Source organism: Canis lupus, chromosome 23 (assembly GCF_048164855.1).
Source record: "Canis lupus baileyi chromosome 23, mCanLup2.hap1, whole genome shotgun sequence".
NCBI classification, from domain to species: domain Eukaryota; kingdom Metazoa; phylum Chordata; class Mammalia; order Carnivora; family Canidae; genus Canis; species Canis lupus.
The window spans coordinates 43,731,576-43,745,812 of NC_132860.1; the positions used below are offsets into that span (position 1 = coordinate 43,731,576).

Here is a 14,237-nt window from a genome sequence, read left to right on the forward strand (position 1 = left end):
TCTGTCATAGTGAGAAATGCTTTCCTCTTGAAGAAATGATGTTCATGCACGGGAAATAGGGATATTTATTAAAATGGTTTATTATGAAACTAGATTTGGACATATTTCTGTAATTTTAGTATTTAAGTAGTTTTAGTGCCCAATGAAATGACTTTCAGTGTAAAGTGGGCTTTGATAGTCAGAGTCTCCAAAGTCTCACCATCAGACCTTAATCAAATATAGTCAGTGGATTTATATTTACATGCATATGTTTAGAAATAGTGGACATGTTTTCAGTGGATATCCATTAATGCATTGTTGGGTTATAATGACTAGTGAATGACTTTGTGCTTTCATCTCTCTCTGATTTAATAAGCCTTTATGGATTTTGGATTCTTTGCATAGGCATGGGAGGAACATGAGGAAATAGGAAACTGCTCAGACCCAAAAGAACAAACAGGCTGTTTATCAGACAAAAACACTTCAACAAAGGAAAAACTGGGGTTGAGGGGGAACCCTGAGCTGGTCGTTGAAGGCGCATGTTGGAATTGTAATGATAGCTGGTAGCTCCTGAGATGGAGGAATTATACACAAGTGGTTTTCCCAGATAACTGAAATTCAACATTCTAAGGGCCAAAACAACAATTTTAAAAAAGAACTATATTTCTGTGCTGCTTTTCATAGCCTGTTATCTGTGTCTTTCACTTTCTCAGGCTCTCATGCTGAACATGATGATACAAGCTGGTCTGGCTTCACAGCCATGCTACCTATGCAATCATATAGGACCTGTGCTCAGAAGGGCCACATGCTTGGTTTAATGCTCTGCTGTCATGTCTGGAAATTCTTAATACTTTTTTGAATGAGGGGCTTGGCATTTTCATTTTGCACTGGGCTCTGCAAATTATGTCACCTGTCATGGATTTAGGGTTTCCATTTGGACTGTTAATTACTCTCTGGGGCCATCAAATGTAGTACTGTTTGGGTCTCCTTACTTGCACTCAGCTTGCCAGCACTCACTTCTGTTATCAGTATGCCTCTCTCTTCCAGGGCTCTGCTTTCTAATTTGCTGCTTCTCATCTGCTGAGACATCATATAAATAAGGTATTAGAATAGTAAGTAGGTTGAGAACCAGTAGGCTCTAAAGGGTGACCTTGAGGGCTCCTCTCACAGGGGGAAAGTGCCATAGCGTCCTTCCCCAGGCTTTGTGGCATTTCTGGGGTCACATGCTGGTTTTCTCTTCTCCTGTACTGCTTGCATTGGTGAAGAGGCTGTTTCTGTATAAACACTGTGTGTGTGTGTGTGTGTGTGTGTGTGTGTGTGCGCCCGCGGCGGGGGGGGGGGGCGATCATACAGCTCTGACCCATTTCTCTTAAGGGAAAATTGCTATAAACAAACTATTTTATTTTTTTTTTAATTTTTTTTTATTTATTTATGATAGTCACAGAGAGAGAGAGAGGCAGAGACACAGGCAGAGGGAGAAGCAGGCTCCATGCACCGGGAGCCCGACGTGGGATTCGATCCCGGGTCTCCAGGATCATGCCCTGGGCCAAAGGCAGGCGCCAAACCGCTGCGCCACCCAGGGATCCCTAAACAAACTATTTTAAAAAGCCCACTTCTTTGAAATTAATCATAGACGATAAGAAAGTAAGTGAACTTTCTTTTGATAAGATTCCTGTTACATAATTCGTATAAGCTATGAAGGTTTTATCATTGACCATTAGAAAACCTTTTGGGTTCTAGTCATTTGTGTCCCTTCAGATTGTTGGTGTATCTTCAAAGCAGTGTTCTCACTGGGCATCCCCTTGTCCTAAAACAAACCTTTTAGACACAGGTCACAGTTGCTAGGGTTTTCTCTACAATTGCACAATTTCATTTTTTGTGTCTACTTAGACTTAACCAAATAAAGTGATGGTGGCTCTGCAGTGACTTTTATTTATTTATTTTTTGCTGGGGTACTTTTGTGCCTTCCAGGCTACCTCCAGCAAAAGGAAGCAAAACTAAATAAATGTTTTGTTAATTTTTAAGGCCATTCATAGTATAGTATAGTATAGTATAGTATAGTATAGTATAGCATAGCATAGTATAGTGCTGGTATTTGTATTAAAAGAAAATACGATCCTTCAAAGTAGGAAAACGGTTGTTACCAACTCCTCATCTATTTACTCATTTATGTATTCAGCATTTAGTGTGGTTTATTGAGCACTTACTGTGTGCCAGGTACCAAGTTAGACACCAGAGTACAGTGGGGAATGAGACAATTATTATTCATTCCGAAAAGAGTGCTTTCCACATGGGAATGCCCTAAGGAGAGAGAGAGAGAGAGAGAGAGAGAGAGAGAGAGAGAGAGAGAAAGAAAGAAAAGAAAGAAAGGAAGGAAGGAAGGAAGGAAGGAAGGAAGGAAGGAAGGAAGGAAGGAAGAGAAAGAAAGAAAGAAAGAAAGAAAGAAAGAAAGAAAGAAAGAAAGAAAGAAAGAAAGAAAGAAAGAAAGAAAGAAAGAAAGAGCAAGCCTTGGATAATGTATGTCACTTATTGATACTGCACAGGGATTTCTGAATTCCTTTTGTAACAAAAAAGCGCTTACAGCTTTCTGAAATCCAAATATGCCTGAAATTTTCTCAACTAGTTGCTTTTGTTTAAACTCCCATTTGACATTTGAACTGTTTTCAAAATGTCATCTCTGGATTTACTTGTCTCTGAGGAATTAATATAGATCTTATATTGACATAGTCTACAAGTTGTCAGAATGCACACTGTACTAGAAATTTCCTAAGTGTTCATAAAGGCAAATTAAGGGGTCATTAGTCACTTTTTAAATCAGTTTATCCTAGGTTATGAAAGCACTTTAGATATTACAGCATCAATTCTGGGCCAAGTCTTACTTTACATGAACAGAAATGGTTAAAGATGTGGCCATGGTTAAAACAATGTCACAGTGACCTTGTCACTGTCCTCCTATTATATTTAATGTTAATGTGATTTGATATGTGGGGGAGAAAGCAGGCAATTATTGGGAAAACGCCTTCTACTTTCATAAACAGGAAAAATATGGGAGTTGGTCTTTGCTAATAGATGTCAGAATAATAATTGCAGTCATAATTGTAATTTATGTGATACTTCACAATATTAAAACTCTCACATACTTTATCTGTGATAGGCTTAGAATAACTTCTTTCACAAGATGAGAGTCCACCTAGGGAACTTGTTAGAAAAATTCTCTGGAACTAGAATCTTCTACCTCAGAATAAAAAGCAATGGACAAATCTAGGTTATGAAACTATCCTCCTTAGATCCTTTATTTTTAAGGAAGGCCAACCATAGTATTGATAGTTAAAATAAAGGAAAAGGTGGTAGTAAAAGTAGAGTCAGATGTCTGTAAACCTTATATTGAGAACAAAATTTTTTTAAGTAATGTGTTGTGTGCTTATGAATTCAGTCTGTATCATGAACTAATCATCAATAAATTCAACATTCTCTGGCCTTTAATGAGCTGATGACATTGTGCCTTGTGTTATGTATTAATTACAAACTAATTAATTCAACAAACACATATGGAAAATTCTATATCAGGTACTGCGCTCAGTCCTGGAAATACAAGAGCAGTAACAACACATCATATCTCAAGGTAAGCAGGGTCTGTCCATCACAACTCACTAAATGTGGACTTTCAGTATAGTTTCTGAGGTATTCCATCTCACTTTTGTTGATTCATACTGAACAAATGGCTCCTTACCCTTTATGGCTTTAATTTCTCCAACATCCTAGGTTCTTTGTCAGGACAAGAATAGTTATAAGCCAACCCTGTGATGCACTCGGGGAGGTACTCTTTGTGAAGCTAATTGTTACCTTTTTGTGGGGAGAAGAATCTCAGATGATTCTGTTTCAGGGTATACAGTGCCCAGTTAAACATTAAAATGTACACATTTCTCAGAGGATGTTGGTGGGGAGACACTAGGTTTCTTTTCAAAAATAAATATAGAGGGACGCCTGGGTGGCTCAGTGGTTGAGCATCTGCTTTTGGCTCAGGGTGTGATCCTGGAGTCCCGGGATCGAGTCCCACATCGGGCTCCCTGCATGGAGCCTGCTTCTCCCTCTGCCTGTGTCTCTGCCTCTCACTCTGTGTCTCTCATGAATAAATAAATAAAATCTTAAATAAATAAGTAAATAAATAAATAAATAAATAAATAAATAAATAACCATCCATCTGTTATAAGTTCCAATCAAATATGACAAGGACAGACTGTGCCTATCACCATCTGACCTGCCTCCCCCAACTTAGGAAGTAAGTCACATTGTGAGAGCTAGACTTTTAACAGGGACAGGTCCAATCTTCTCCCTCTTTGCCCCCTTCACATCTCATTCTTCATCACCCCCCTTATGTCATGTGAGCATTGGGGCACATTCTGGGCCATGGCTGCTGCTGGCTTTGCTGCCTGGAACACTCTTCCCCTTGATCCCCACGTGACTGGATCGCTAGCTCCCTTCAGGGCCTTCCTCATGTATCACCAGCTAACATAGCCTTTCCTGGTTGCCCCCATATGCTATTGTAATTCCTAGTTCTTGGGTGCTTTCTTTCACTCTTTTGCACTTATCACTAGCTAACAAAGTATATATGTAATCTGTTTATTTTTCTCGTTTTTTATTTCCCCCACTAGAATAGAATCTCCATGAAGGCAGAGCTTTTGTCTTTTGTTGACCATTGTATATTCTGCCTTGAACAGGGACAGCTAGTAGTAGGAATTCAGCCAGTATTCATTGAATGAATACATGAATGGATGGGTGAACTAGTGAAAGAATCAATTTGCCAGAGTTTTCAGAGATAACGATGATGTCCAAATTTGACTCACTCTGTCTACAAGCTGTATATTAACCTTCTAAACCAAGAGGCCAAGGAGTAGGTAAAGTTATGAACTGGAACTCAATCTCAAAAATTGTGTAGATGTTGGCAAGTTGGTCAGAGAGAGAAAATACAAGGTATACACAAAGGTACACAAAATACACAGGCACATGCTTTTCTGTGCTGTCTTGGGTTGCTCTGGGAATTTGCTTGCCAAGCCTCTCTATAAAGATAGCCTGTTCCCTGCTCAGGCATGGGAGTTCCATAGCCATATAGCAAAGTCATTTCAGAGCAAGCTCAGGACATGTTGTTGGTTAGAAAATAACCTTTCCATCTTGAGATTAGAAATGATAGTTGGATGTGACCAGACATTTCCAAAATTAAGCTTTTAATCCTGGAAACATTCACAACTCTACTTAGAGAAATTGTTATTTTTTCCCCACTCCTCTTTCCACGTGCCTGTTAGATTTTTCCATACGTTGTTTATAATAACTTTTCCCTGTGGTTGAAGATAACAGATTTTTGCTTTTAATTCAAGAAATGTCATCTGCTATAATGTTGTGCAACAAGATACTTTCCAAGTTTCAAAGCGAAGAATGTGTTGTTGGATTGTGTTTTTGCATGTGAAACCGTAGCTGTGGTGAAAGTACCCCCGGAGCTATGGTGTGCAGAATGTCTGCCCTTCCATCTTTGTCACTGTGCATAAGTGAATGTAAAGGTTTTTTTGTGTGTGTCATTTTAATTTAAATTCAGAAGGAGTCTATTTGTATGGTAATCATAAGCTAAGGAAAACAGTGTTTCATTCCTCTCTGGGATTTGTTCTCTGACATCTTCACATTCTCTAGTACTTTAACCTGGCAACAGCATATTAACAGCAATTCATTTGCTGTATTTTAACATGTACAACAGTACCCAGAAGATTAATACATGATGAAGAGAAGGAGCTAAGAAGGGATGTTGAGGCCATAATTAATTTTGCTTTCATATACCATATGCTAGTACTTTTTGATCTTAACTGAAATTAGAGTCACTATAGAGTTTTCAATATTAAGGTTAAAAAATGATTGTACACAGTGAAGCACAAATAGCATTGCCCTTCTTTTAAAGATTAAGGTTTTGACATGAGAGTACTAATGATATTCTCATTGTTTGGATTCATTATTTTTCTTTCTTTTTTTTTAAGATTTTATTTGAGAGAGAGAGAGAGGAAGAGAGCACAAGGGGAGGAGGGGCAGAGGGAGAGAGGGAGAAGCAGACTCCTTGGGGAGCCCGTGAGGGACTTGATCCCAGGATCCCATGATCATGACCTCAGCCCAAGGCAGGCTCTTAACTAACTGAGCCACCCATGTGCCGCTGGATTCATTATTTTTCAACAAGGACTTTTAAGGGGGTAATTTTCTTCTTGTGAGCACAATCAGGAAGGACTCCCTTCACTAACTGCTTGTCTGGCATGCCTTGAACTGAAAAGATAGACAGTTAAAGAGATTTCTCTTCCAATTCCAGTGATTACTGCATGTTCTTGTCTTAAGTGTGAGAATCGTGAGGACGTGGGTTAGATCTTCAGTCACGCCAAATGACACTGACTTGTTCAGAATACCAGTTCGATTAGATTAATTTCCCCAGATGATCCTGTTAGATGAGGTGATTCAGCTGATACCTAAAGGTTTCTTCACATCAGGGGTCCAGTGCTCAGAAGTCTACACGGGCAGATGGGCAGATAGCTAATGTAAGGGAATGAAATGGGCCCGGGTGTGGAAAACAGGACATTGGCTATACAGTTCCAGGGAAGTTTTACCTTCAACCACTGAATGTGGCCAAGTGGACATTCCCTCCCTGTGTAAAAGGCTGCAGCTATTTAATCCCAAAGGATGACTGAGTCCAGAATACTGCACTGGAATGTCCAGATCTCTTCCTTCAAGAGATGCTGCCAATTACTGTTTTCATGCAAAATCCTGTGATTGTTATAGGGTGTTAGTGCAAATCTAAAAGCAGCAATCCTTTGCACCAGCCCAGTGAAATATGCCTATGACATTGGCATTTGCAGGTCTGAGATCAAGAACAAATAGGAGCCACGTACAAGTATACATATTTAAAAGTAATAAGTCAAGTTAAAAAAATTTGTTAATAAAATGTGTTCCATCCTCCAATTTGATCAATATTCAAATCTGAAAGGCCAGATTTGAAACTAGAGTTCTCTGAGTCCTGTGAGTACCACATGAGGTGGAGCTGGGAGAGCAGGCCCAGCCTACCCGCCTACTCATGCCCAGCTTCTCTTCTCACCCCCGGCTCACTCCCATGTGCACGTGTCCCTCACACCCTAGGCCATGTGTCCAAGCTCTGGTCTCCTACTCCCCCATGCTCCACCCCTCTGTGAACAGCTCCTCGTAACCAATCCTCAGTCTTGAGCACTGGACAGGCATGATCTGTCCTAAAGGAATGGATCCAGCAAAGACACTCACTCAGGCCTTAGCAACAGGCCAGGTAGTCATTTGGGCAGAGAATTCCAGAATGTCTAGAACTAGTGTTTGGTCTGTCTCGAATCTCAGCCTTAGAATGTGTATGGATGGGCATGTGCAGACACCAACTGGGCATATCTCCTTGGCTTCTCAGGCTCCAGGTTTTGTGAGGAGAGGCATAGCAGAAGGAGGGCCAGGGGTATCTTCTGCCTTGTGGGAGCAGAGGCCCTGGTGGCTGAGATCTAAGGGCAGTGTTCAGGTCCTTGACTTATGGAATATTTGCTCTTGATCAGATCTTAGAAAATACTTTATTAGTCTCATGCTATGAGAGGCAATACATATTCCGCTCGAATCACAGGCTTTTTATTTAGACATATTGGATATATCTGAATCTAATCCCATGTCCAACACTTGTGGATCAGTGACATGTGACTTAGCCTTGATTTGCTGCTCAGGAAAGTGGAGATGAAATCTGTTTTATTCTGTCACATCAGGGGCTTTTCTGATCAATGCTGGTTGCGGTATTTGGGTACAGATTCATCCCCACAGAACATCCACCCTGGGGAATATAGATTTTATGGAACTCTCTCTGTTACAGTTGTTTTCTAATGCTCTTCTGGTTAAATACAAGGACAATCTTAGCCTGCCTTGCTAGTTCTTGAATTATCTTTCACTTTTCCCTGAGGAAAAGAACAGAGAAAGGAAATTACCAAGACAATATTGTTTAAACTTGAAAAAGTTCATGTCTTCTCTCTGAATCTGATGGTGATAACTTTAGCTTTTAGGGTCTTTATTTTCAAAGCTACATATAATTCCTAAAATTAATTTGTTCGCAAGACATGGCGTGTAGATTCTTTCCTAAATTTCCCTGGAAACTTAGGTAACTTTTTTGAATTACCTTAGTAAGAGATGTTTTCAAAGACAGCTTTTTGTTTTTGTCTTAGGAAGGAAGGAGAGAAGAGAAGGAAAAAAGATTTCTTTACTAAAAGGAAAATATTTTAAGCATGATTTAAACCAAAGCTTTTCTTAAAGTGTAAGACTGGCTACATGTGTATGGAATTTAGAATTTATTACTGAAGTGAGGGAAGTTGGCATTGGCAGCAATGACCAGTGAGTGTTGGCATCAAGCTTATATTCTCTTCATGTAGTATATTAAGTCAATTGCTTAAAAAGGAAAGTCTGGCTAATTAGCCTGCCAAGATCATAAAGCTAACTGTCTGGTTCTCATGCTGTATACTCCTGAAAACCCCATTAGAGAATACTTCTTTTATGTGCAGAATAGTTGTAAATGCCTAAAAATGTCATCATTGCCTTTTCATCTTGGAAAGGTAGTAGATATTATTGGATACCCACTTCCTCATAGACTCATTCACATTTTTCTTATCCTTAAGCATTGTTCCCCTATCAGGACATTTTTGATTTAGGACATGCAATCAACCATATTTTGGTACACGCAGAGATCTAGTTGTATATAAGAATATTTCAAACCAAGAAACCCATTCAAAATGTTTTTTTGCTGCTTTAATTTTAGAGAAATCACTTGATTTTATTATATTAGAGGTTAAGATTTTATTTTTACTCACCATCAGCCTGTCATTGAAGTACCTTCTCTCTTCATCAGTTACGTGGCTCCAGCAGGTTGAAAGATTGTGTTGTGGATCTCAGGTAATGGTAGAAGAAGATAATATGAGAATGTTATGATTTGGGCACTTAGTGAAAATACAGATTGATGATGGTGACGATAATGGTATGGCAATTTATATTCTGGTTAATCTTTGCCAAGCATAGTTAACAGCAGTTATTTCAGACTCACAATAGCACACTAAAGTTTGTGATATTAGTATTATTGTTTCCAATTTATCACTAAAGAAAATGATGCTCAGGAATCTACCTTGCCAGAATCACTGAGTTAGTAAACATCAGGATCAGGACTCAAGGTCAGATTTCAGTGCCTCCAGAGCCTGTGTTTCTGTCCAATACACCATGGACAGAGAGATAAATGACAGCCAACATTTTTTAGTAATAGGAACGCTTTACACATATGCTTTCATTTCGTTTAATGCCAACAAGCTAGAGAAGGGTATTATGATTAGCTGCATTTTATAGATGAGGACACTGAAGCTTAGAGAGTTTTATAAATGTGCCCAAATCATACAGCTTGTAAATTCAAGAGTTCAGATATACTCCAGAGATTTGAGATTGTTTTGCCTTTTGACCAGAAAGTGGAAAAACCTTCAAGAATTAAAAGCCAATTTTTGTTTTCATTTTCTATGGTATTTAGTGGATAACACTAGGGAATTAAGCCATAAAAGAGATGCCAAAGTGTTTATATTTGAGCTCACCGAACCAAAATTTCCCAATGGATCCTTTTATCTAGTTGTGTGAGCTATTGTGCAGTGTATTACCACCCTGCTTAAATGAATAGACTGCCCGCCAAGCAAGAGAAGCCAGCAGACTGCAAGCTGTGATTTTGTAAATGTTCAGTGATGAGAGTGAATAATTACTAATATTATTTTTTTATTTATTTTTCAGAAGATCTATCTTTCTACACACATACATGCTAGCTAAAGAGTCAGGAAGTTTTTCAGGGAAATTTTCATAGGTGTCTCAAGTTGTTCTCTTGTGACTTCTCTGCATTAAGCAGTGATGACCACTGGGAGTATTGGCCAATTCTGCTTCCCCGCTGACCTGAGTAGCCTCTCCGCAGAGTCCCTGCTAAGACAGAAATTCACAAACAATAGGTGGCCATTGCCAGCAATTTTGAACACAGCAGTCCTGGTCCTTGGCAGTAGTAACCAGCAATTGGCAAGCGATTACCCAAATCCCCTGCCAAGAGAAAGCTAGGATTTTTGAAATTACCTTGTTCCTTTCACCTGGTTGCCACATTTCTCTTTTTTAAAAAAGTAGGTTTTGTGTGTGTGAGTATGTTACTTTATATCTTTCATGCTGAAACTATCCTTGGCATAAGCAGATTTGGGTCTTTATAGATGCTTAGAAAAATGAGTGCCCTTCCATATTGAAATGCAGTTCTTTCCTTGGGTATGGGATTTAATTTGGGAGTCCTTGCTTTTTGATATTTTATTGGTGCCTTAATTGCAAATGATAAGAAGATAGATTGTGCATGTAGGTCTGTGCTGTATATCAACATGTTGAGTAGTAAAACATACTTGATTTTTCCTTTTAGTTCAGGCATAGAATCAAAGATATTCAGAGCTTATGTAACATAGCCTTCCCATGTTACAGAGAAGGGAACTGAGATACACAAAGTTTAACTGATCCACCAAAAATCATGAACCTAATTTAATGCATTGAGGGTTCATTGACCTGCTGCTATGTGTGGAAGGGGTAGCATTGAGGCAATAAAAAATTAAAAATATTTTGTATGTGGTATACTTATATACATTCAGGGCATAAACAATACCATGAATCTGGGTATAATTAAGAAATAAAATATTATCATGGAAAATAGTTAATTGAAAAAAGGAGAACTCAACATGATCTGAGAGATCATGGAAGATCTAGAGCCTGAACTCATTCAATCATTTATAATTCAGCGAAGATGTACTAGATACTTAGTATGTGCCAGCCACTTCCCAAATTTGGTGCTTAGCCCAGCAAAAAGGTACATGTGGTTGCTGACATTATGGAGCTCAAGGTCCAGAATATCACATAGTTAGATGGGGAGAAACAGTACGGTGTGATGAGTACTCTGACAAGACAGCGTTCTGGGAACTGCAGGGTTGGGGAGCCATGAACCCAGATTCCAGCGGGCTGGGGAATAGTTGTGTATAAACCAATGGAGATGTGATAGAAGATGTTCTGGGAGGGACCCAGCATAAAGAGGAAGAGAGCATGAAATGTCTGGGGAAGAGCCGTGTGTTGGGCACTGTGCTAAACACTTTGCATAGAGTATCTGTTCTAATTCTCACAACAATGTTAAGTGGTATGTGTATTGTGAGCTGAAGTCAACTGACTTGCCCAAGGTTGCATAGCCAAGCAGATGGAGAAGCAAGATTCTGTCTTAGGTCTCTATGATGTAGAGTTGTACCCTTAAGAAGCCACTATGGAAAAGGATTTTAGCAAACATTTGAAATGAGGTGTTGGTTTTTTTTTTTTTTTAAGATTTTATTTATTCATGAGAGACACAGAGAAAGAGACAGAGACACAGGCAGAGGGAGAAGCAGGCTTCTTGAAGGGAGCCCGATGCAGGACTTGATCCCAGGGTCCTAAGCCAAAGGCAGACACTCAGCCGCTGAGCCACAGAAGTATCCCTGAAATGAGGTTTTAAACATGGCTTGATATGATGGTGAGTCTAAGACAGTGAGCCACTGGGGTATCCAGGACCCTACATGATCCAGGAGACAGTTGTTTTGGCCCAAGCTGGAGAGTGCCTTTTGGTGCTGGTAACCTCTGCTTGCCCCTCTGACCTCCCTCACTGACATTCAGGCTAAGCTGCTTCTGTAGTGCTGAGGTCCTTACCCATCCTCCTTTATTACTGGTCACCTGCTCCATGAACCAGCAGTTGTTTTCTGCTCTTTTCCCCCTAACTGAGCTACCACTTTGATCTGACCTCTGCCCCTTCCCTCACTGGGAAGTGCACTAGCCTCAAATCTTTGAACACGGCCTGGCCTCCAGATTCTTAAATTCCGTGGCTCAGATAGGGCCAAACCTCAGACAAAGCAGGTTTTCCTGTCCATTTGTTATCGTCTGTCTGCGCCTCTAATCTGATTTGTTGGGGGCAGGGCCCCAGTGGTTTCTATAGACCAATTGGAGGCCAGTTTCAGGAAATGTATGGGTTCAGTCTGGGAGTCACCCTCTGAAAGACCCTGTAGTCGAAATACAAGGTTCAAATTTGTGTTCATTGAGACTTTCTGAATCACTCTACTGTAGGAAAACTGTGCTGTCAGCCAACCCTTTAAAACATGGGCTCTCATTACCCCCCTGCCATCCATATTTGAAACAGGGAGACCTTTTCCTTTGGTTTTCTCCCACCTGACCTTTTGATTACTGCAACTTGTCTAGGTATGTTTTGTCCTTTCTGGTGTGTGTGTGTGTGTGTGTGTGTGTTCTCAGTACAAACTTTTCTTCATCCCTCTGCTGTAATTTAGATAAACAATTTTCAAAGACCCTGCAGTCCAGCCTCCCATATTTTACCATATTTATAATGACTGCCTGATATTGCAGAAACAAGGCAGGCCAGCCATTTTCCCTTTATGATTTTATATTATGTTGGAACACTCAAGGAGACCATTTCTTAGTGAAACTGCTACATTTGGCCATGTTATTGTAGGAAACACATTATGGGCTTGTTGTTTTGACAGTGAGGCATTTTTGGACTACAATTTTAAATTACTCATGCAGCTAAAGTTTGTTGCTGTTTAGTAATACTTCTCAGGTATTGTTTCAAATTTTAGAATTTTTTCTTAAACTCAAGTAAGAATAGAATGTGACAAATTTAGTGACATATAAGATAAACCTGTTTTTGTTTCTCAGAGCAAATCATTTTGTCGAAGTGCAGCCTTCCTGCCTTTGGTATGCTCAGAGAAATTAATTTGACTGTTTATGATGTTATTTAATTTTCAATAATTATTCAAGCATATATAACTACAGACATCTATGTAGTAGGCAGATGGATCAGCAATTGTGCATGTAATTAGAAATAACCCTTGAAATACAAAAGTAGATTTTAATATTCAGCATCTAAAGAATTGCTAACATTACAAATTGCCTGTACCCTGAGGTTGCAGCTAGTGATGTAAAAATTTAAATATAAAAATTTAAATGAAAATTTCAGCCTCCTCAGCACTAAGCAATTATTGAATTACATTAGAAAATCACGGCAAAACCACTTAAAGGAACACTCTTTCTTTAACATAAAAAATGTGATGTATTTGTACTAATTAAAAGAAGTAATTTTAAATAATTTTTTTAACCAGGCACATACTCAAAAGGAAGAAATCAAGTTTATGGATCATATTAGTAAATACTAGTTCACTTTAAGATTCTTATGGAGACAAACCAAAATATTTTCATTTTCTGCTTTTTAAAAAGATTTTAAGTAATCTCTATACCCAACGTGGGGCTTGAATTTACAACCCTCAGATTAAGAGTCACATACTGTACTGACTGAGCCAGCCAGGCCCCCCTCTATTTTCTGTTTTGAGAATGAAGGATAGCACCCTTATTTACTATTGCCAGTTAATATAAGGAATGTGCTTCATTTCATGTTGAGAGAGAGGGAGAGACAGAATCAGATGGTGAAATAAGCTCAGGTTTTAGATTAATGGGTTCTGGATTCAAGTCCATGGTTTGCTGTTTTATAAGATTAATAACTTAATGTAAAACCTTTAATCTTGAAGTCTCAGGATTTGTCGATATTTTGCTGCACTGGCTACTGTTTTCTTTTAATAATATCTAACATGGTTCTTAACACACTCTTAATGTCTTTTAAGATTTTATTTATTTATTTATTTATTTATTTATTTATTTATTTATTTATGAGAGTGAGTAGGGAGGGGCAGAGTAAGAGGGAGAAGAGGAGGGAGCAGGAAGCCCAATGTGGGGCTGGATCCCAGGACCCCAAAATCATGATCTGAGCCAAAGGCAGACACTTGACTGAGTCACCCAGGTGCCCACCCCTCCCCCCCCCACCAATGTCTTAATAAGTCTTTACTGAGGAAGAAAAGAAATTGGAAACATGGAGGGGCATAAAAGAAGATGGAGACAGAACGAGGAAGAAATGAAGAAAACAGTCTTCAAGGGATACTATTACCACTTTATGGCCTTTAATAGTATTATAGCTAAAAATTAACATTCCTATTGTACTTTTGCAACTATAAGCATCATGTCTATATACTTAAGTCAAAGGTTAATATAAGCAAAAGTCTTGTTCATATGCCAGATGTTTTCCACCTTTTCTTCTTGAAGTAATAATTATGTTTGTGGACTTCCTACTTTGTGCCAAGAGC

The 14,237-nt window shown here is 39.0% G+C and overlaps 1 protein-coding gene across 4 annotated transcripts in view; it reads left to right on the top strand.

Moving 5' to 3' along the window:
* FAT3 (FAT atypical cadherin 3) overlaps positions 1-14,237 on the top strand; it is a 652,630-nt gene that overhangs the window by 315,000 nt on the left and 323,393 nt on the right. Inside the window, exon 5 of one of the 4 annotated variants that reach the window (XR_012015835.1) lies at positions 1,418-2,319. The exons of the other annotated variants lie outside the window; for them this stretch is intronic. The gene's annotated coding sequence lies outside the window, so the exon portion shown is untranslated. Of the gene's footprint in view, positions 1-1,417; positions 2,320-14,237 lie in introns of those variants that run through there. 4 annotated transcript variants of the gene reach the window in all.